The 21,640-nt window shown below is 35.8% G+C and overlaps 1 long non-coding RNA gene across 7 annotated transcripts in view; it reads left to right on the forward strand.

Moving 5' to 3' along the window:
- The window catches only part of LOC102161640 (uncharacterized), a 729,975-nt gene that overhangs the window by 28,014 nt on the left and 680,321 nt on the right, over positions 1–21,640 (forward strand). The window lies entirely within an intron of this gene.

Raw genomic sequence — 21,640 nt, forward strand, 5'->3', positions numbered from 1 at the left:
AGATGAAGAATGAGCTGCATTATACAGTAAGGTTGTTTAAAAGTCTTCTAAACATCTTCCTTGAGAATATGGTTATCAACAAAATAGGGTTATATAAGCTAAGGAAGAATTGTATGTTGTGGGGTTAGGATAAGTAAAGTATCTTTGAGGGTCCAGCATGCAGCCCTGGAGTAAAGTTAAGAGGAATTTAGAGGCTATTTATCTTTAGAGCCTGATCCAGGTGACCATCAGTTTATTTGTTTAGGTTAAGAGTAAGGGGTCTAGGATCTGAAGGACTGAATCTTGGCTGTACAATTATTTAGTGATGTGGCACTGGGAATTTTACTCAGTTTTCCTATATTTCAGTGTTCTCATTTGGAGTTAATGATAATCTTACCTCGGTTGTTGTGAGGATTAAATTAGGTTGTGTACTTAGCCCATTGCTTAACATATCCTCGGTATGCAGAATTTCCAAGTTAGGCTTGAAAAATAGTAGCTTTTAAGATAATTCTTGTTTATTATTATTGTTGAATACAGACTAAGGTAAATTCACAGCACCTGGACCTTAAAAGAAGAGCCCTTTTTAAAAAATTGACATATAGTTGATTTACAATGTTGTGTTAGTTTCTGGTGTATGACAAAGCTATTAAGTTTATATATATATATATGTATAGTTTATTATAAGATAGTGAATATATAATTCCTGTGGTTTACAGCATGAACTTGTTGTTTATCTGTTTTATATATAGTAGTTTGTATCTGCTAATCTCAAACCCCTAGTTTATCCCTCCCCTCCTCTTTCCCCTTTGGTAACCATAAGTTTGTTTTCTATGTCTGTGTGTGTGTTTTTGTTTTGTTAATAAGTTAATTTGTATACATTTTTTCAATTTCACATGATATTTGTCTTTCTCTCTCTTATTTCACTTAGTATGATAATCTGTAGTTCCCTTCGTGGCATTATTTATTCCTGTGTGTGTGTGTGTGTGTGTGTGTGTGTGCATGCCTATAACACATCTTCTTTATCCATCATCTGTTGATGGACATTTAGGTTGCTTCCATGTATTGGGTACTGTGAATAGTGCTGCTATGAACATTGGGGGTGCATGTATCTTTTTGAATGAGAATTTTCTCCAGATACAGGCCCAGGAGTGGGATTGATGGATCATATGGTAACTCTAAAAAAACCCCTGGTTTTTAGTGTTTGCCAATTTCTGTGGTGTAAACACTCCTGCAGTGGCTGATTCAATCTACCAGTGTGATGTCAGCAGATAACTAAATTCCTGAATGTTTAACTATTGTATTTTGTGGAGTTCCCATGGTGGCACAGCAGAAACAAATCCTACTAGGAACCATGAGGTTGTGGTTTGATCCCTGGCCTGCTCAGTGGGTTAAGGATCTGGTATTGCCGTGAGCTGTGGTGCAGGTCGCACTATTGCTTTTTGTGAGCTGATATGCACCAGCTCCAGTGTATCAACTGATAGAAGACAGTCATTGAAAATGGCAGCTGGCCAATTATTTACTCAGAAGCTTAATTTGCATTAAGTTTGTTCCTCTAATTGTTAACAAGTAAGGAGAAGGTTAATAATAAGTCTGTTCATTCTGACCTCTTCTGCCCTTTCTTTCTTATCTTGGTAACCATAGAAGTAACTAGGAGAGGTGAAGTTGGCCCAGACCCACTCCTCATTGCACAGAAGGTGACAGTTGCACTTATGCTTTGACAAAGTGACTTAGCAGAAAAGGTGAAGGGTTGAACCTTTAACAGCAGTTATAGCTTTTGAGGGAGTAAAGTAAAATGTGTCTATTTAGTTGGATTTCAAGTAGATATGAAAACTGTCATTGGCTATGCCATTACCTCATTGATTTGTCTTGTACATGAGCGTATATATTTACAGCATCATCCAAAGAACTGAATTGATCTGGAGAAAAATCCTCATTTTTACTTTTTTCTTCTTTTGAAAAGTTTTGCTGAGTTATCTCCCTTATTAAACCTCTTTGTTCTGAGAACCAGAAGCATTTCCTTGGTTACAGATGCTTAATGGAAATACTATCCTAGTCATTTAAAATGACAGATGTCGGAGTTCCCTTCGTGGCGCAGTGGTTAACGAATCCGACTAGGAACCATGAGGTTGCGGGTTCGGTCCCTGCCCTTGCTCAGTGGGTTAACGATCCGGCATTGCCGTGAGCTGTGGTGTGGGTCACAGACGCGGCTCAGATCTGGTGTTGCTGTGGCTCTGGTGTAGGCCGGTGGCGACAGCTCCGATTTGACCCCTAGCCTGGGAACCTCCATATGCCGCGGGAGCGGCGGAAGAAATAGCAAGAAGACAAAAAGACAACTTACAGAATGGGAGAAAATAGTTTCAAATGATGCAACTGATTAGGGCTTAATCTCTAGAATATACAAGCAACTTATACAACTCAACAGCAAAAAAGCCAATCAATCAATGGAAAAATGGGCAAAAGACCTGAATAGACATTTCTCCAAGGAAGATATACAGATGGCCAACAAACACATGAAAAAATGCTCAACATCGCTGATTATAAGAGAAATGCAAATCAAAACTACCATGAGATACCACCTCACACCAGTCAGAATGGCCATCATTAATAAATCCACAAATAACAAGTGCTGGAGGGGCTGTGGAGAAAAGGGAACCCTCCTGCACTGCTGGTGGGAATGTCAACTGGTACAGCCACTATGGAGAACAGTTTGGAGATACCTTAGAAATCTATACATAGAACTTCCATATGACCCTGCAATCCCACTCTTGGGCATCTATCCGGACAAAGCTCTACTTAAAAGAGACACATGCACCCGCATGTTCATTGCAGCCCTATTCACAATAGCCAGGACATGGAAACAACCCAAATGTCCATCGACAGATGATTGGATTCGGAAGAAGTGGTATATATACACAATGGAATACTACTCAGCCATAAAAAAGGATGACATCATGCCATTTGCAGCAACATGGATGGAACTAGAGAATCTCATACTGAGTGAAATGAGCCAGAAAGACAAAGACAAATACCATATGATATCACTTATAACTGGAATCTAATATCCAGCACAAATGAACATCTCCTCAGAAAAGAAAATCATGGACTTAGAGAAGAGACTTGTGGTTGCCTGATGGGAGGGGGAGGGAGTGGGAGGGATCGGGAGCTTGGGCTTATCAGACACAACCTAGAATAGATTTACAAGGAGATCCTGCTGAATAGCATTGAGAACTATGTCTAGATACTCATGTCACAACAGAAGAAAGGGTGGGGGAAAAAACTGTAACTGCAATGTATACATCTAAGGATGACCTGACCCCCTTGCTGTACAGTGGGAAAATAATAAAAAAAAAAAAAAAAAAAAAAACGAGCAAGAAGACAAAAAAAAAAAAAAAAGACAGATGTCAAGCTTTTGTACATATCTATTTTTATATATGTTTATTTGTGTTTCTATGTTTATGTTTGTTTATTGTTATGTATATTTTTTAAACAATCGACTGTTTTTCTCTAGAGTTTTTTATTTGTTTACTATTTGCTGTCTGCCTCCTCTACTAGAATATGAGCTCCATTACAGTAGGGATTACATTATTGCCTTGCTTACCTTTTGTTGTCAGTACCTAGAGTAGTACCTTGGGCATAATAGGTGTTCAGTAAACATTTGATAGATGAATGAATAAATGATATAACTAAATATACTGAAAAAATACTACACTGTATTTGGCCTTTAGGGATTTGGCTTTAGTTTTCTTTCCCTTTTAGTGTTTTAAGCCTTTTAACAATTTTATTCAGGGGAGAAGATAAGAATAAGCTAAATGAACACAAAAATCTGCAGGTATAAATTATGTGTTAGCCACTTAATTCTTACCAGCTGTCTTCCAGAAACTCTTAAAGAAGGTCAAATGTGTATAAAGAACCAATTTATTATTCCCAAAAGTGTTATTGTTTCTTCAAAAGGAGTGTGTGCAGAAAGGCAAAGTTCTATTGCAGACTGAATGCTGTTCTGGTAATCAAATAAGTGGATAGAATTTCCTAAAAAAGTCAGCATGTTTTATAGAGTATGATGAACAGTAAACCAAAAAAACCAATTTTCTTATTACAAAAGCAGATTCAGATTAGGATGCTTCAGGTTGTTTTGAAATCTCTAGAGACTACAGGCTATTGGTTGGAATTTTATAATTACATCATTTTATATTTATTTAAAACTGGTAAGCTCAATTTCCCAGATTGCTAGCTTCTCTTTCCATTTAATTAGTCTGAAATGGTCAGGGTCTAAAATTCATTTAGGGACTTTGGGACAGTATTATTTGATGAAGGATCTCTTAACATGTGACTCTTGAATACATTAAATGGTCATTAGGAAATGAATGGGTAAAGCAGCTTATCAGTATTGTAGGTTCTTTCTGAGATTGAAACTTACTCCTAGAAGAATTGTTATAATGTGAAGCTAAATGAAAACAAAAATCCATAATGTTTGGAACCATGGTGATGGTAAAATTAGCTTTGAATCTTCTAAAGATGTCTTAAGAGGGAACACACAAAAAAATGAAGAAATTGTTTGATGCCTTAAAGGCTAATGAGAATTAAACCAACTTTTATGCCAATAATGGTAGCATTTAAATGTAGCTAAAAAGTGAATTCGCATCAGATAAACATGTGTTTCAAAAAATCATTTTATTTTTATTATTATTTATTTATGTAAAATTTTTTTTCGTTATAGCTGGTTTACAGTGTTTTGTCAACTTTTTTTTTTTTTTTTTTTTTTTGTCTTTTGTCTTTTGTCTTTTTGTTGTTGTTATTGTTGTTGTTGTTGCTGTTGCTATCTCTTGGGCCGCTTCCACGGCATATGGAGGTTCCCAGGCCAGGGGTTGAATCAGAGCTGTAGCCACCGGCCTACGCCAGAGCCACAGCAACGCGGGATCCGAGCCGCGTCTGCAACCTACACCACTGCTCACGGCAATGCCGGATCGTTAACCCACTGAGCAAGGGCAGGGACCGAACCCGCAACCTCATGGTTCCTAGTCGGATTCGTTAACCACTGCGCCACGACGGGAACTCCTCAACTTTCTACTGTACAGCATGGTGACCCGATTACACATACATGTATAGATTATTTTTTCTCACTTTATCATGCTCCATCACAAGTGACCATACAGTTCTCAGTGCTATACAGCAGGATCTCATTGTCTATCCATTCTAAAGGCAATAGTCTGCATCTATTAACCCCAAGTTCCCCATCCATCCCACTCCCTCCCCCTCCCCCTTGGCAACCACAAGTCTGTTCTCCAGGTCCATGATTTTCTTTTTTGTGGAAAGGTTCATTTGTGCCTTGTATTAGATTCCAGATACAAGTGATATCACATGGTATTTGTCTTTCTCTTTGACTTATTTCACTCAGTATGAGAGTCTCTAGTTCCATACATGTTGCTGCAAATGGCATTAAAAATCACACATTTTAAATGTGAAAAAGTCTGAAACAATAGAAAGAAACACCCATATTAAGTCTGTAAATAGTTATATCATTTACCATTTATCATCTAAGAAAAATGTGTTCATTCTCAGAGCAAAAGACTAACTCAGAGATGAAAGAAAGGATTTGTAATAGGCATATTAAGGGATAAGACTTTCTGGAATAAATGAACTTAGAATTTCTAGTAATGCATTAGTACTCCATTGAAAAGAAAAACTCTTCAAAATGTTCTTAACCTACATGTACTAATTTGGAATTGTAAGGAGTCTTATTAAAGTATACTGTAATCTTTAAACTGTGTCAGATGGATCTTTAGTAATGTATATTATTTTTTCTGTAAGGAAGGAGAGGGGCTGGGGAGTTTTTTTTTTTTTTGGAATTTTCAACTATGGTGCAGGTTAGAAAAAAAACTATTTTGCGTTAGAATTGAATTTCTTCCATAGACATGCTTATTAAATATATATACTTGGTCCTATAGGAGTTCCATCTATTTTAAAGATATTCTTTAAGACCTGCTGGACAACATTGTGTTTATACTAAAGACTATAATGAACAATTAAAATTTTGTTAAGAGAGTAGATCTCAGATTATATATATTTTAAAACTACAGTAAAACAACTGTTCTTTTTGAGAGGTTATTTCTCTATCCATCCAGTCTTCATCTATCTTTTGCCTACTTATAAATATTAAACTAGTAGTTCATTGACATGTAGGAGATTGAAAGTAGAAGTTTCATGTAAAAAACCCTATTTTACTGTTTTTATGACTATGTCCAAGTTTTTTTTTTGGGACACTCAATATCTATCTTATAGGTGGTTTTGATCACTGTAATGTGTCAGTGCACTTTCTGCATAGTCACCCTTGAGTAGGTGTGATATTTCATATTTGGTGATTGGGATTTCGAGCTTCATAGCCTTCTTTAAACTCCAGATATTTAAATTTTTTGCTTGAATTATTTGAAAGCCCATGATTTCTTCCCCCTTTTTACAGTTGCCACCTGTGGCATATGGAAGTTGCCAGGCTAGGGGTCAAATTGAAGCTGCAGCTGAGGCCTATGCCACAGCCACAGCAACAGTGGATCTTGCTGAACCACAATGGGAACTCCTGAAAGCCCATGATTTTTAAATTAAAATTAGTTTTTTCCTAATGGTGATTTTTTTCCCCATGGTATTTATTTAAAATGAAAGATAGGTTTCATAAGAGACTAGAAGGGTTATCTTATTCTCTAAACTTTATGAAAGGGAGCGATCTCACTCTTTCCCCTCCTCCCAGACCAAGGTCACCATCTCTTCCAGGTTCTCTTACTCTGAATCCTGATGCCAATCTTCTTTTGATATATATATATATTTTGCTGTATCCTCCTTAATACTCTGATTTCAAGCTTAGACTAAATCCCTTCTCCTGGCTTCTGCTGTAGCCCAGATGAGGCAGACTAGAATTTTTATAATTTTTTAGGAGATAAAAAAGGATAGAGAAGACTTGAAACAGTCAAGTTTATATAGTTTATTTTTCTGTAAGGTTCATATATGCTATTCCATTCCATAACTTAGATCTCAAAGTAATAACCTTTAAACTCCCCCAAAAGTATTATCATGTAATAATAATCTGCTTGTCATCTTGCACCCTTGTCGCCAAGATCCAAAGATAGTACTAAGCTTTTCTCATGATTCCATTTCATGTTTGTAATGATGTACTAATTCCAGGATCTGATATTGGTGAGATTCTAATGATTGACAAAATGAAATCCTCTGTGTGGTGAGATCCTGCACTTTGTATGCTGAGAATGTCTAGGTTCCCCTGGAGGTAGAACAAACTGTAAAATTGGCCCACCATCCATACCACTTTTTTTTTTTTGTCTTTTTAGGGCTTCTGTGGCGTATGGGAGTTTTTTGGTCTTTTTGTTTTCTGTGGCATATGGAAGTTGCCAGACTAGGGGTTGAATTGGAGCTGTAGCTGCTGGCCTGTGCCACAGCCACAGCAATGCAGATCCAGGCTGCATCCGTGACCTACACCACAGCTCATGGCAATGCTGGATCCTTAACCCACTGAGTGGAGCCAAGTGTCCTCATGGATACTACTCAGGTTTGTTACTGCTGAGCCACAAGGGGAACTCCCGATACCACTTTAATTGTGTAGTTTCACTATTAGAATTCATTCTATTTCAGAAACACATAACAGAATTTTTGTGTTTGTGTGTAGAGATATGGTCAAGGCAAAATTATTAATACTGCAAGATCTCATTTATACATGGAGTTTAGAAAAGTTGAACTCATGGAAATTCTACTCATAGAGGGTAGAATTCTGGTTATCAGCGCCTGGGAGATGGTGGAGGAAATGGGGAGATGTTGGTCAAATGGCACAGATTTTCATCTTATAAGATGAATAAGTTCTAGGGATCTAATGCATACCATAGTGACTATGTATTATTACCACTTTTGTATACTTGAAACTTGCTAAGAGAATGGATCTTAAGTGTTAACACACACACAACCATATGAGGTGATAGGTGTGTTAATTAACTGGATTATGGAAATCATTTCACAGTGTATATGCGTATCACATCAGCACATTGTACTCCTTGAATACATCCAAATTTATTTGTCAATTATGTCTCAATAAATTTGGAAAAAAGGATATCCTCTGCTATTTTTATTTCCCAACTTATATTCTCTTTTGGGGTCTTGAACTTCAATCTATAGAGAAACACATGTGGTACTTACTTATCTATCAGTATGCAATGTCCAAATACTTTGAAATTTTTCAAGTACTGTCACCTATAATATTTAAGTATTGAATTTATATAACCTTATCAACTTTTAATGATAGCATTGAAACAAAAAAAGTTATTTCCCTACCTTAGGAAAGATGTGTATTAACAAGTTTGCAGGGTGCCAAGAACACTGTTTGCTAAATTCTTTTTTTTTTTTTTTTTTTTTTTTTTTTGGTCTTTTTGCCATTTCTAGGGCCGCTTCTGCGGCATATGGAGGTTCCCAGGCTAGGGGTCCAATCGGAGCTGCAGCCACTGGCCTACACCAGAGCCGCAGCAATGCGGGATCCAAGCTGCGTCTGCGACCTACACCACAGCTCATGTCAACGCCGGATCCTTAACCCACTGAGCAAGGCCAGGGATTGAACCCGCAACCTCATGGTTCCTAGTCGGATGGATTCGTTAACCACTGAGCCACGATGGGAACTCCTGTTTGCTAAATTCTTTGTATCGATTTGTAGGACGACTAAGCCCATTGTGAATATAAAGTGGAGACTAGAGGAAGAGAAGATAAATTATATCTTTACAGGGTAGTTTCATTTTAAGCTTGTTTGATGTACTGCAATTGTGTCTATTCAAATTAAAAAAAAAAAAAAAAAAAAAAACCAACTTTCCCAGAGTCAGTTTTTGGAATCATCCACTTCTTTGCTCTTTTCTGTTCATTTGGCTGTTAGAAACATGCAGGATCCTTTTTTCCATATTCTTTGTCTTCTTAATTGGTTTAAATAAATAAGCCCTGTGTTACTAGGTCTCAGAGTTAATAAATATAGTTCAAATTCATTTGTTCAGATCTAATTTATTCGGAATTTGTGATGATGTGGTTTAAGATAGACTTGAGTTTAGTTTGCACAATTGCTGAGAAAATCATTGCTGAGTAAATCATTAGCCTTGATGACATTGCAAAGAGAGTCATATTTTCAGGATAGGACATAAAAGTTAAGAAACTGTTTCAAAGTCATGTAGTAATTAACTGTGGAGACAGGACCACAGCTCAGAACTCCTAATTCCCATCCAGAGACACCTTATGAGAAGAAACTGTTTTTAGGCAATTAAAAAAAATTCCACTTGTATATAGAACTTGATGAAAGCTTACAGTTTTTTGGATTCATCTGTGCTTTACTGTGTGTGCATGCTCTCCCCACCCACTCCTATATAACATCCCACATCCCAGCCACATCTTATATAACAAGATGCGACTATTTCACCCAATTTGGAGATACAAATTTCTACCTAAATGAAGTTTGGGAGTAATTGAGAGAGTGAGAAGACTTTTAAAGAACTGTAGTATCGTTGTTAAGCAACTCAAAATTAGATTTAGTCCTAGGGTAAACTGATATGAGGAATGTGTCTAATGCTGTCTGAGGAAATGGAAAAATAAAAAAAAAGAGTTTATGTAAAGGATAAATAAGGGGCTATGGAAGTGTTCACCTCTTTGGACATAAACTGGCCCACAGGATGTTAAAAGAAATCAGTTTAACTCCAAGTTGTGTACATGGTAGGGAACTGGTTGGTTATCCAATATGGACTTTAAAGGAACAAACAAGAAAGGAAATGATTTATGTCTGTCTTCTGAGTAACACAGAGGAAATGATTGGCGATGTAGACATAAGGGACTGCTTAACGGAGTGATAGCCATCATAATTCAGTTAGATTGTAATTGGGAATCAAGTGAGACCCAGAAAAGTAAAACTTCAGATGATGATTACCAAATTAAAGCAGAGAAAACAGTAAAAAGAAAGGCGATACTTAGATATAAAGTCAAGGGAGAGGGCTCAGGAGAAAAATTAAGTACAAAAGAAATGGCCACCAAAAATATTCATTACTTTTGTTTTTTCAAATTTTAAAGTGACCAAATCACATATTATAATCCAGGAAAAGAAGAATAAAATGTGTGAGTAATAAAAGATAAAGTGCAGGTGAGGGCCAGTAAAGATTACAGAATGAGGTTAAAACAGTATAAAATGATAATAAAACCTACATTGGTGAAAGTAAATAGCATTGCACAAGAAGCTAACATAAATAAAGTAAAATTTTTTCAAGATTCTAACAAACAAAATTTCAGAGATAATTTCAACCAGTCCTAGAAAAATGGCAAGGAAAATCTGTGAGTAGAAGAGGTAGGCACACTAAAATAAGAAAAGGAATTTTAAGTTGAATTGATAGCATATATAGCATAACCTTCCCTCTTAACTTAGAGGATACAAATAATTATCCTACCTTTAGGATAAAGAACATGGTTTATTTGAACTTTAGGGAGATTCTGTGTGGAGCATCATGTTAAAATTAAGATATCAAGATCTGTTACTGAGCTGGAAGACTTTGCAACCCCTGGCACAAGGAAGGGGTGTTTTCCTTTAGCAGAACCAATATAGTGGAGAAAGTTCTGGGCTTGGAGTCAGTAGTCAGGGTCCAGTAGTTAGGTCTGCTATTTAGAGATGGCATGAATTTAGACAAATCATGTTGATTATGGAGTTTGGTTCTTCAAACTTATTGGTTTGATAAGACCATTTCTCATTTCCTTTTAAACTGAAGTTTATGGGGAAAGAACATATACAAGTAAAACCAAAATTGCCCTTTCTCCTATTCCTGGATCTGTGCAGCAGATATTTGGGCTATAAAAAGGGAGGTCTCCTAATTTCTTCCCCCCTCCCCGATTTCTTATTCTAGTATTGACTCTAAGGCTAAATGCCAGGTAGGGAATTTCATAACAATTTGAAGGAGTATTTTGTGTGATTCTGAAAGTTTTGCAATTCTCTTGAATCCTTCCTTAGAGATAGGGCTAGGAAGCCTACCTCTGTAATTTATTAGTGCACAATAAATATACTCATTCATTCAGCAGAGATCTTTTTAGAGCTTGCTATGTTCTAAGACTGTCCTAGAGTGTATGGATACCAAGTAATAAAGCATTGCTTTTATTCCTAAATAACTCGCTATAATGAATGAACTGCATTTGTGGAAATGAATATGATATTGTAGAATAGCAACTTGGGATGCTTTTATGAGGGACATCAAAAATTAGTTACTTGACATCAGTGTACTTTTTTGTCAGTAACCACCATTTACTGCATTTTTATAAGTTTAATATGGATTTTATCACATTTAAGTTATCATTAGTTGTTAGACACATCACCAGTATAATAACTACTTTTTGGGGTAAAGAAGAAACTGCCACATTTATTTACACATTGATTTTTCAGACATATCTCAGTTTTTGAACTCTTAAAATATGAAAGAAATGTGATTTATAATTTAAGAAATAGAATAGACCAACAGGTAAGAAAATGGTTAACTCTTACTTACTTGATTTTGGAGATGAGTAGAACTCCAGATAATGAAGAAAAATAGCAAATTATCCTAAACAAGAATTAATAAATAATACAAACAAAACATTTGCAAAGATCTCATTTGTGAGAAGCTAGAAAGCAATTCATCCTCCCCCGTGTCCACCTGTGTCATTTGTCCCAGATACATATTCCCCAGTGAATATGCTAAAAGGTTATTGAAGGCCAAGCTTAACTAACATTTATGAGTTCTTACTTAGAGTAGAAAGGGGATGTATGGTGGGAGAAGACAGAACAAACATTGTTCCTTTTTAATGTATTATCTACATACCAAAGATAATTGGAAGTCATAGATGTGAATAATTGAACTGAAGATGGTGGCAAACTATATAAGCAGCTGCAACTGTAATTAGGGCAGGGAAGTACACTTCTTAGCTGTTGCTTTGAAAATATTTATATCACTCCATGTTCGTGATAGTTAGATGTATGTGTTTTTTGTTTTTTGTTTTCTTTTGTGTGTGTGTATTTTACATAAGTCACATTTCGTGCTCCTCTAAGAATATAGCAGACAGGTAATTATGCACATTTACTTATAATGAAACTAAAGTGCATACTCATACAATTTTTAAAACATGATAATTTCTTGAAAAACTAGGTTTCAAGTGATATGTGCAGTAAGCTTAGGGCCAAGTAGATGTAGAAATGGATTTCGGGTGCCAGATCTGATTTGGACAACAAATTGTCTAAAGAAATTGCTGCCAAAAATATTTGCAGTATGTCAGAATTTCTTCCTGTATAAACTTATGAAAAATTTTCTGTATCAGGTATATAGTGTGTCATATGATTGAAATCATCTCAAAATAAGTCAGTAAACTATTTGTTTTAAAATATATACATACTTAACATAGTTTAACTTAGTTAAAAGCCTGTGGGCTAGAACTATACTATATCTGATTCTTTAGGATTTTTCTTGTATAACTCATTCATCCATTCATTCATTTATTCATCTAAAATTTATGGAATACATGGTGAAGAAATAGGTAAGTATTATGAAGTATTATGATGGATGGTCTTGTTGTTTTAAGCACAGAGTGCAAAGGGCTCTCTTAACTCAGCCTAGGGAAAGAAGGGCAGGACACAGGGGTGAGAAACAAATAGCTTGATCTGGCAGTATATGATCAGATTAGAATGTGAGATTCTTTCATAGATGGTACAGCCTCAGCAGATGCTCAAAGCAGCTGGTCTGTGAACTGTTGGTTACATAGATGAAATTAGCTTGCGCCAGCATTCAGAGCAATGCTTTGCTTCCTTCATTGAGCAAGAATGACTACCAAAAAAAGTCAGCTGAACTAAGCTGTGCTTAGTGACCTTCTGGTGCAAGCTCCTTATCTCCTTGTGGACAAGAAACAAACAATTTGCAGACTGTCACCATACTGGGGACTGCAATTTGAGGACCATTTGAGTAAGAAATACACTGGAAAATGGAAAGACTTGCCTCAGGGTTTTTAGTTGAATTATCATTAAATAGACTGAACTGAGTTAGTGAGGTAGTGCCAGAAGGAATGGGACTAATTTCATGAATACCTGGGGGAAAATAAGAGAATTTGAGAATAGTTGGAAATGGGGTGAGGGTTGAGGGGAAAGTGGTTGAGTATTTCAAAATTTCTGGCTTAAGCAACTGGTATTCATCAACACAGGTATATGTGAAAACAAGTTTGGTGCCAAGATGGTGGGCTCAGTTCTAAATATGCTGTGTGTGAGATAGATGACTTGGGAAAACCCAGGAGGTATTTGGAAATATGCATCAAGATCTCAAACAAAAGGTCTTGACTAATAGATTTAAAAGCCAGTTAATAGTATTAACAGTAGGTTAAGTCTTAGTTGTATATGAGATTACCCAGGGCAAGTAAATAAGAAAGAGAAAAGAAGCCAAGATTGTATTTGGAAGACAACATTGAAGGTTGAAGAAGAGGAAGAATGTTTAAGGAACAAGAAGGAGCAATGGAATAGGTTAGAGAAAAATAAGGAGAGTGTTATTGGAGGCAGTCCTAGAAAGAATTACAAAAGAAAGAGAGTCAACACAGTTAGACTCTTCAGGGAATGATTTCAAAAGTCACTGGACTTGCGAATTGCTCATATTTTTGGCCACATGCATGGCATGTGGAATTTCCCAGGCCAGGGATCCAACCCTCACCACAGCTGCAGCTCAAACCACTGCATTGACAACGCCAGATCCTTAACCCACTGTGCCATAAGGGAATTCCAAGAATTGCTCATTTATTAAACAGATATTTACTGAATGCCCATTTTAAGTGTGCTAGATGCTGGGGATTTGATAATGGAGAACAAAAATGGATCTGTTCTTCTCATGGAATTTATAATCTTTTTGGGGAGAGAGACATTAATGAAATAACTACTAAAATAAATGTAAAATCACAACTCATACCTTAAAATTTTTTAATAGTTTGAGTAAAAATTGATTTCAGTTGGGTGGCACTTAAACCTGAAGTGGTTAAGAGCACTCCATCAACAGGAGTTCATAGATGGAGTCCTTAATAGAGAAAATCTAGAAGCAAAGTAAGGCAGTTATTGATTGGCCAAAGCTTAAAGTCATGTTGGCTGTTTGTGATTATTTGTCTTAAACATTTTGATTTTGTAACCCTGAGGCATTTACAGGCTTAGGATTTATTTTGCTTATGTAAGCTACCATGGCATTAGAGCCACATCAGTCTAATGACCTCCTTGTTGAATTAACTAACAATTATCCTGTTTTAGTCATCCTCTCATAAGTGAGAGATTGGCCAAAAATTTGGCATTAGTGTCACTCTCATTCACCATCAGAGTTAAATTGTTCTTGTCTCATTGTGAAACTCCTAGGTTATGATGTCAGATCCCTGGAAGAATTATTTTTGCTGTTCATTTTGTTGTTTACTTTGTTTCTGTTTCTTCAAGCACAATGAGACCATCTGATGTGCTGCTGATGGCTGTGGCATTTAAGACAACTGTGAGAACACAGTGCACCAGAGAGACTGCAGTGATAGCTATTAAAAGGATAATACCAAAAGACTTAAGTATATATACTCTTTAGCCAGGACCTCCATGAACCAAACCAGGTGTCATCAAATAAATCAAAGAATGTACCTGAAGGGCCATCAGCATGTTTTAGTTGGGTGGCTTGTTTGTTGATTTCTTGTATTTGCTGCAGTACCAGAAATGTTGATCTGGGTACACCAGGAGAATTTGCTATGACACAGACCTCTTCTTGTTCAGCCAGTAAGTGACATAAAGCAATTCTATTATCTAAAACCACTTAGCTAGAAAATCTAGGGACTTTGGTTGTGCAGCTGTGGCCTTAACAGTAAATTCAGCAATAGTTTCCAGTGTTAAGGAGCACCTACTTACCATGCAGTAACAGACAAAAAAGCAAGTAGTGAAAGGCAAAAGGAATAAAGGTTTCATACTGGAAATGAAGATTTTGATCCGTGATCTTGAGAGAGCTGTCTCCCACCAGATGCCATCTGATTCTGGGGATGAACTTCCCTAATCAATTTTAATTTTAGATCACCAGCTGGTGTGCAATTCCAAGAGTCTGGAGGAGCCCTTTGTAGTTGGCGGGTGTGGACCCAAAGTTCAAGTCTGGATAGTGAGGAGGACCTGGTATGGTCCCTTCCAAAGAAGTTCAAGGGAAATCTTTGTTCTTAGTGATTTCAAATCAGAAGAGTAGGAGAATATTAGAAATGTTAGTTTGGAGAGTTTTCGCCAGATAGTTGAGCAAACTGGAATTCAGGATGCAGTTTGGTTTATAGATATATAATAAAACCTCAGAGACATTGAACAGGACAAAAATATGATATCCATAGCTTGTGTTATAATTTTATGCTGAAACATAATTTTTTCCTCTATAATCATCATTTCTACCAAAGATAATCATGATGAGATTAATTTCTTTGCAAAATAAATCTAGTCTCTTTAAGTGGGCCTGATTATTTACTTAAGCGCCCTAAGAGTAGTGATTGACCATATAGGGTCTTTTAACACTGACTTTGCTGGAACTTTTCATAAGGAATGTTTAAGTTGGGCTTTAAAAAGCCTCTGTATGCTAAGAAACAAAGCTAGGAATTCACCATCAGACTTCACCTGGCATACCTATATTTTGGGGTGAATTCCTCTCTTCTTGAGGTTTCCCAGGATATCCTGATGTCCTTGATCCTGGCAGGAAACGACATTTCTTACTTACCTGGTAAGGCTGCAGGGTGCCTGAAATTAAAGTACTAGGCTGGCTTTATCAAGGGACTTTAGTTGACTCCAAAAGTCAATTTTACTTCCTTAAAACTGTCTAGTTCATATCTGATTTCATGCATATTATCAAATATGACACCCAGTCAAAGCCTTGGTAATTATTTATTTATTTTTGTAATTTTTTTACTATGATTGATTTAAAGCCTTGGTAATATAACCAGTGTTTCCTATTGTGTCCTATTACAAGGAGAATGGATTCTTATTGAACTTATACAAATAACTATATTGCCATGGAAATAAGAATACTCAATAAGTTTCTGAACTATGAAGGGATCAAGTAGGGATAAAAAGTATATATTTCAATTCAGTTTAGAGATATACTTTACAAAATTATTGTAAGTCATAGTAGTTTAAGAGAAAAAAGTTTTCCTTAAACCTGGAAAAGTAAAACATTAAGGAACCAATATTTCAAAGAAAAAATTGTAAAAAATTTATAATTATCCTCATTCATTTATTCAGTCTCATATGATTAATTCTTATTCTGCTTGAATCCAGTTTTTCTGTTCATTCTGGAAATTCTTATCCTCTTCAGTTTTATGATATTCAAGTTATCAGAAGCCTATATACTAGAGTACTTGTCAAATTCCTTTCCATGAATCTCTGTAAAGATGAATCACCTTTGCAAAAGCATCAAAGTAAGACAATAACTGTCTGTAAATTACAGAAAGACTTAAAAAATTGGCCATGGTTAAGAATCTGTTGAGAATTCATGTGATAATAATATGTACACAGACACAAAGAGTAGATTTGTAGTTGCCAAGAAGGTGTGGGGAGGGAGAGGAATGAACTGGGAGTGTGGGGTTAGTAGATGAAAAATGTTACATTTATAATGGTGAAACAACAAGATCCTACTGTATTGCACAGGGAACTATATTCAATACCCTTTGATAAACCATAATGGAAAAGAATATGAAAAAGAATATATACATATATGTATAACAGAGTCACTGCTGTATAGCAGAAATTGGCACAACATTGTAAGTCATATACTTTAATTAAAAAAATTAAAAAAAAAGAAAATGTAGTTATTTCTATGGCATGCAGTAATTTAGAATCAATTTCCATTATGGTGCAGCAGGCTAAAGACCTGGCATTGTCTCTGTGGTGGTGTGGGTTTGATCCCAGTTCTGGTGCATTGAGTTAAGGGTCTGGCATTTGTGGTAGCAGTGATTTGATCCCTGGTCTTGGAACTTCCACATGCCATGGATGCAGCCATTAAAAATAATTTAGGTAATTGGACAAGGAGAGTATTGACAAATTTCTAGAAACTTTAAACAATTTCTACAATACCTGTTTTAGGTATATATATACATCCATACGCATGACCTCAGAAGACTTGTCATCATTTCTTATAGGACAGTGCTTCCCATATAATTTAACATACCAAATAAACATATTTAGTTTAACATCTCTCTTTCACATGGTGAGAGACAAATCCTTTGTGATTTTCCAGGGGCCCTCTGGGAAATCTCATGTACTTTGAGATCAAAACAGCTCCATTTAGAATTTGATTTGGAGAGTTATCATAATGAAAAGTGTTTGAACATTTGATTAAATAGGATCTCAGATCATCATGAAGTATTATTTAACCAAAGTACCAGTAGAATATTTTAAAGGCAAATACATAAGGTTACATACTTGTGAATAAAACTTAGCTTGTTTAATATCGAAGAGACTAGCTTTTCTTAAGTAATCAGACTTTAAAAAGACAGTGTGAAGCACAGTAAATTATCTTGGTAAAGACGCAAAATCTTTGCTTTCCAGATTATCCAAAAGATTAAAAAAAAAAATCTTTTACAGTTTTTATGAAGAGCAGACCAATAGTCCAAAATAGCTTTGTTTTTGGACTTCCTGTGTGGCTCACAAAATAGCTTTGTTCTTTTAACAAAGAGAGAAAACTAAATTCTGATTTTGTACTAGTGTACTTTTGATCTTAAAACTAATTCTTTAAAACTTAAATAAATTCATTCCAGTTTTGGTCAGCTTGACTACAGACAGGATTGTTTTTTCCAAGATTCCTTTTCCACAAACCTTCTGAAACTTTAAAAATATTCATTCAGGTTTTAACCTATGTTTTTTTCCTCCTTTTTATTCTGGTTGTTCTATTTTTTATTTTTTTTAAAAATATGTTTTTCATACACAGTTGTTTACTTTCAGCTTTATTATTTCTAAGTAGTTTTATTTACATATATTGATTAGAATTCTTAACACTTAGAATCGTTTATTCCTCATGAAAAATAAGTAAGTGATTGTGGACAGTCTGTTTCACTAGCATTCTGTGGCTTGGCAAATTTATAAATATATTTCACAATTTCTGGAAGTATATTCTTCCTCATAGTAACATTTTCAATGTGGATTAAACATGTTTACTAAGAGATCAAATAGAAAACTGAAGTGGATAAACTTATTGTTAATGTTTTAGTATTTTATATTATTTGGAAATGATCTAGATATTCATTGAATATCTAGACCATTTATTTATGTCAGTATAACTTTAAGGTTTCAAATTGCCAAAAAAGGCTTTAGAAAAATTTAAAGTAGATGTAACATAAAGTGTAATTATTATTGAAAAGTTTATTTGTAAACTTTTATTTTACATCTATTTAATTGATTTGTTCTTAACAATTATGTTTAGATTACTCATAAAAATTCACAAGACATTAAATAACTGTCCATCATCTTGAGTTATCTTTCTTGCTGACAAATTCTGTGACAGAGATAACATGAGCTTATTTGACTGATAGTAAACCTGAGTAGAATAAATTATTATATTTAATGCCAATAACTCTAAAGACATGCCTATTTTAATTAAAGTAACACTCTGGAACTACCTTTTATTTACTGAATATTATCCTAAATCACATGAACTTGAAAAATATTTGGGTTGGTTTCCATCCTTCTGAGAGTATACTTGCTTTATATAAATGCTTGTTTGTCCTCAAGCCAATTAAATAGAACTCTTTACAAAATTAATTTTGGCAATACCATATCTAGAGGCATATAGGGGTGCAACCCACACTTCTGTCCAGCCATATTTTTGGGGCCGCCTTTCTTGCCAAGTCAAGGTTTCAGGACACAAAATGAGACAAACAAGGAGCCAATAGCTGACCCTGGGAGAGAAAGGATTGATAACCGATGCTTTTTCTGCCAATCTGAATTTGGAAAAAAAGGGACAGTTGTGAAATTTTACCTTCCTTTTTTGACCAGGCACTTCAGATAGAGATCTGGGAAAGCTGACTTTGGTAAGAATTCTTACCTTTTGCTGGGTTCTGCCAATTTCCCCAGGTTCCCATATGCAAGCTCTGGAGCAAGTGGGTTTGTCTCAGGAGGTCTCATTATGGTTACCAGAAACTATAGAGGAGGAAAAATAATTTTCTCTTTACTCTTTATGATGAGTCCTTGGCTGAGACCCCTTTTTCTCTGGGATACCTCATAAATGGATAAGCTTATCTAGGTTAAAAACTGTCCATTGTAGCCACTATAACTCAAGATTACTTTTTTAAAAATTTTGTCTTTTTAGGGCTAGGGGTACAATCAGAGCTGCAGCTGCTGGCCTATACCATAGCCACAGTGACACAGGATCTGAGTTGTGTCTGTGACCTACACCACAGCTCCTGGCAATGCCGGACCCCCAACCCACTGAGCAAGGCCTGGGATCGAACCCACATCCTCATGGATCCTAGTTTGGTTTGTTACTGTTGAGCCATGACGGGAACTCCCAAGATTACATTTTGGTAAGGTTAACCTGTTTGTTAACAAAATTTTAACACTCCAGCTTAAGTCAATCCCAGTCTGAACTTGGACCTAGTTTGGTTGAACACTGTAAACCAGCTATAATGGAAAAAAAATAAAAATCATTATATATATAAAAAGAATAAATAAATTGACCCAGTCAGACTCAGGCTGGTTCTGGACTAATCTGGAAAAAGAAAATTTCAAATTAAGTCTAAAAACTCACAACACAAAAGCTTTGGAGCTAGGTTCCAGGATCCAAGAGGAATTTGCCCATGATCTCTAGAGGCAGTGAGAAAAATGTGAGGTCACAGGGCTCCACAGATACCTATGTTTAGTTGCTGGTTGCTCCTGGGGGATGTTGGGGGAGGGGGAGCGTCTACTTTGGTTCTTTCTTCTAATATCAGAACTGTTATTAGATAAGGTAAAGATAAGCTGAGGCACATTAAAAAAATTTACAAGTTTATTTGAAAAAAAATTGATTTGAATCTGAGAGTGTCAAACCAGAAGTGGTTTGGAGGGGTCCCACACTGATAACTTTTATGAAGCAAAGATAGATGGCAACCCTAATAAGAATAGGTTAAGTGAAGAGGTAAAGAGAAAATTCAGATAAATTAGTCCCTTCATTTAATTCTAGTTTTTTTGGTTGTTGTTTGGTAATTTTATTCCCAACTTTATAAATAATCTATAGCTTTTACTAGAAAAGTAATGATTTAATCAAAAGTTCAGCATCCTGAGGTATCTTGAGTCTGTGATTCACCACTTAGCCAATCAAACAAACTTGGGATAACTCTGAGCCTTAAATTTTCATATAGGGTTTTCATGGGGATTGATAACAAATAATGCAGTTGAAATTTTTCTGTAAGATAAGTAGAACAAAACAAGTGTTGGTGGTTGTTATTTTTGAAAGGTATTATTTTTGGGGTTTATTATTTCTATGTGGTATATGGAAACGTCACTGGACTTAGGTGTTAGGCTGAGTTATTTTGTTCTTGGTTTTATCACTAATCATACAAATTTGAGGAGTTATTTAACTTCCTTTGCACTTAGTTTACTCAGTGAAATGGGAATTATAGTACTTATCCAATGATGATGTAGAAAATAAGAGAATGCCTAGTGATGATGCATCAAGTGTGGGTTGGTCAGTCGTACCCCAGCATTAGCTTTTTCAGCGTCAGGGTTCAGAATTTGTAGGTGGTTGTTTCAGTTTAGAGAATGACAGATAAGATTTTGTGCACCTTGTAGTGGTCCTAAACTGTCTAGGCAACTAGCTGTTAAGGATAAAATACTTGCTCACTTTTCCAGTCTTATTCTGGGCAATTTTCCTGTTTTGGGTAGTTCCTTGGTTCCAGCTTTAACCAACTAGTTGTATGTTCCTTATTCTTGCCTGTATGCTTCTGAGTGTGCTATTTATTCTGTGCAAAATAAAGTTTCCAGAATTCCTGCTATAGCGCAATGGGATCAGTAGCATCTCTGGAATGCTGGGATGCAAGTTTGATCCCGGGCCCCACACAGTGCGTTAAAGCAGATGCCTTGTTAAATACAATTATTTTATGCAAATAAAGCGATATGCAAGTGGAATAATTTTAATAGGGATCTCTTAAAAATGCAATCATTTTGAGCTAAAGAAATTAATTTCCTATGTTGGAATATTGGATTTTATTTCACTTGGTGATGGCAGAGGGGGCTGTGTTTGAGTAGACAATGCTTTATCTCTACATTAAATCATACCACATGAACAACATGATATAGTCAATAAAATGCTGTAGCAATATGAGGATATAAGGTTGACATCATCAGAAATATACTAATTTTTCTTCTCTTCATTTTAGAAGTATTTTACTCCCAAAATTTTTACATTTACATATAAAGATTAACCACTAAGAAAAAAATACATAGGAGTTCCCTTTGTGGCTAAGCGGGTTAAGAACCTCACTGGTGTCCATGAGGATGTGGGTTTGATCCCTGGCCTCTTTTGGTGGGTTAAGGATCTGGCGTTGCCTTAGTTGCAGTGTAGGTTGCAGATGTGGCTCAGATCCTTGTGTTTCTGTGGCTGTGGTGCAGCTGCAGCTCTGATTTGACTCCTAGCACAGAAACTTCAATATGCTGCAGGTATGG

The sequence above is a fragment of the Sus scrofa genome, chromosome 16 (assembly GCF_054392235.1).
Source record: "Sus scrofa isolate SSC_HxYL_T2T_F1_AM1 chromosome 16, Sscrofa_HxYL_maternal_Yorkshire_Landrace_v2.0, whole genome shotgun sequence".
Classification (NCBI taxonomy): domain Eukaryota; kingdom Metazoa; phylum Chordata; class Mammalia; order Artiodactyla; family Suidae; genus Sus; species Sus scrofa.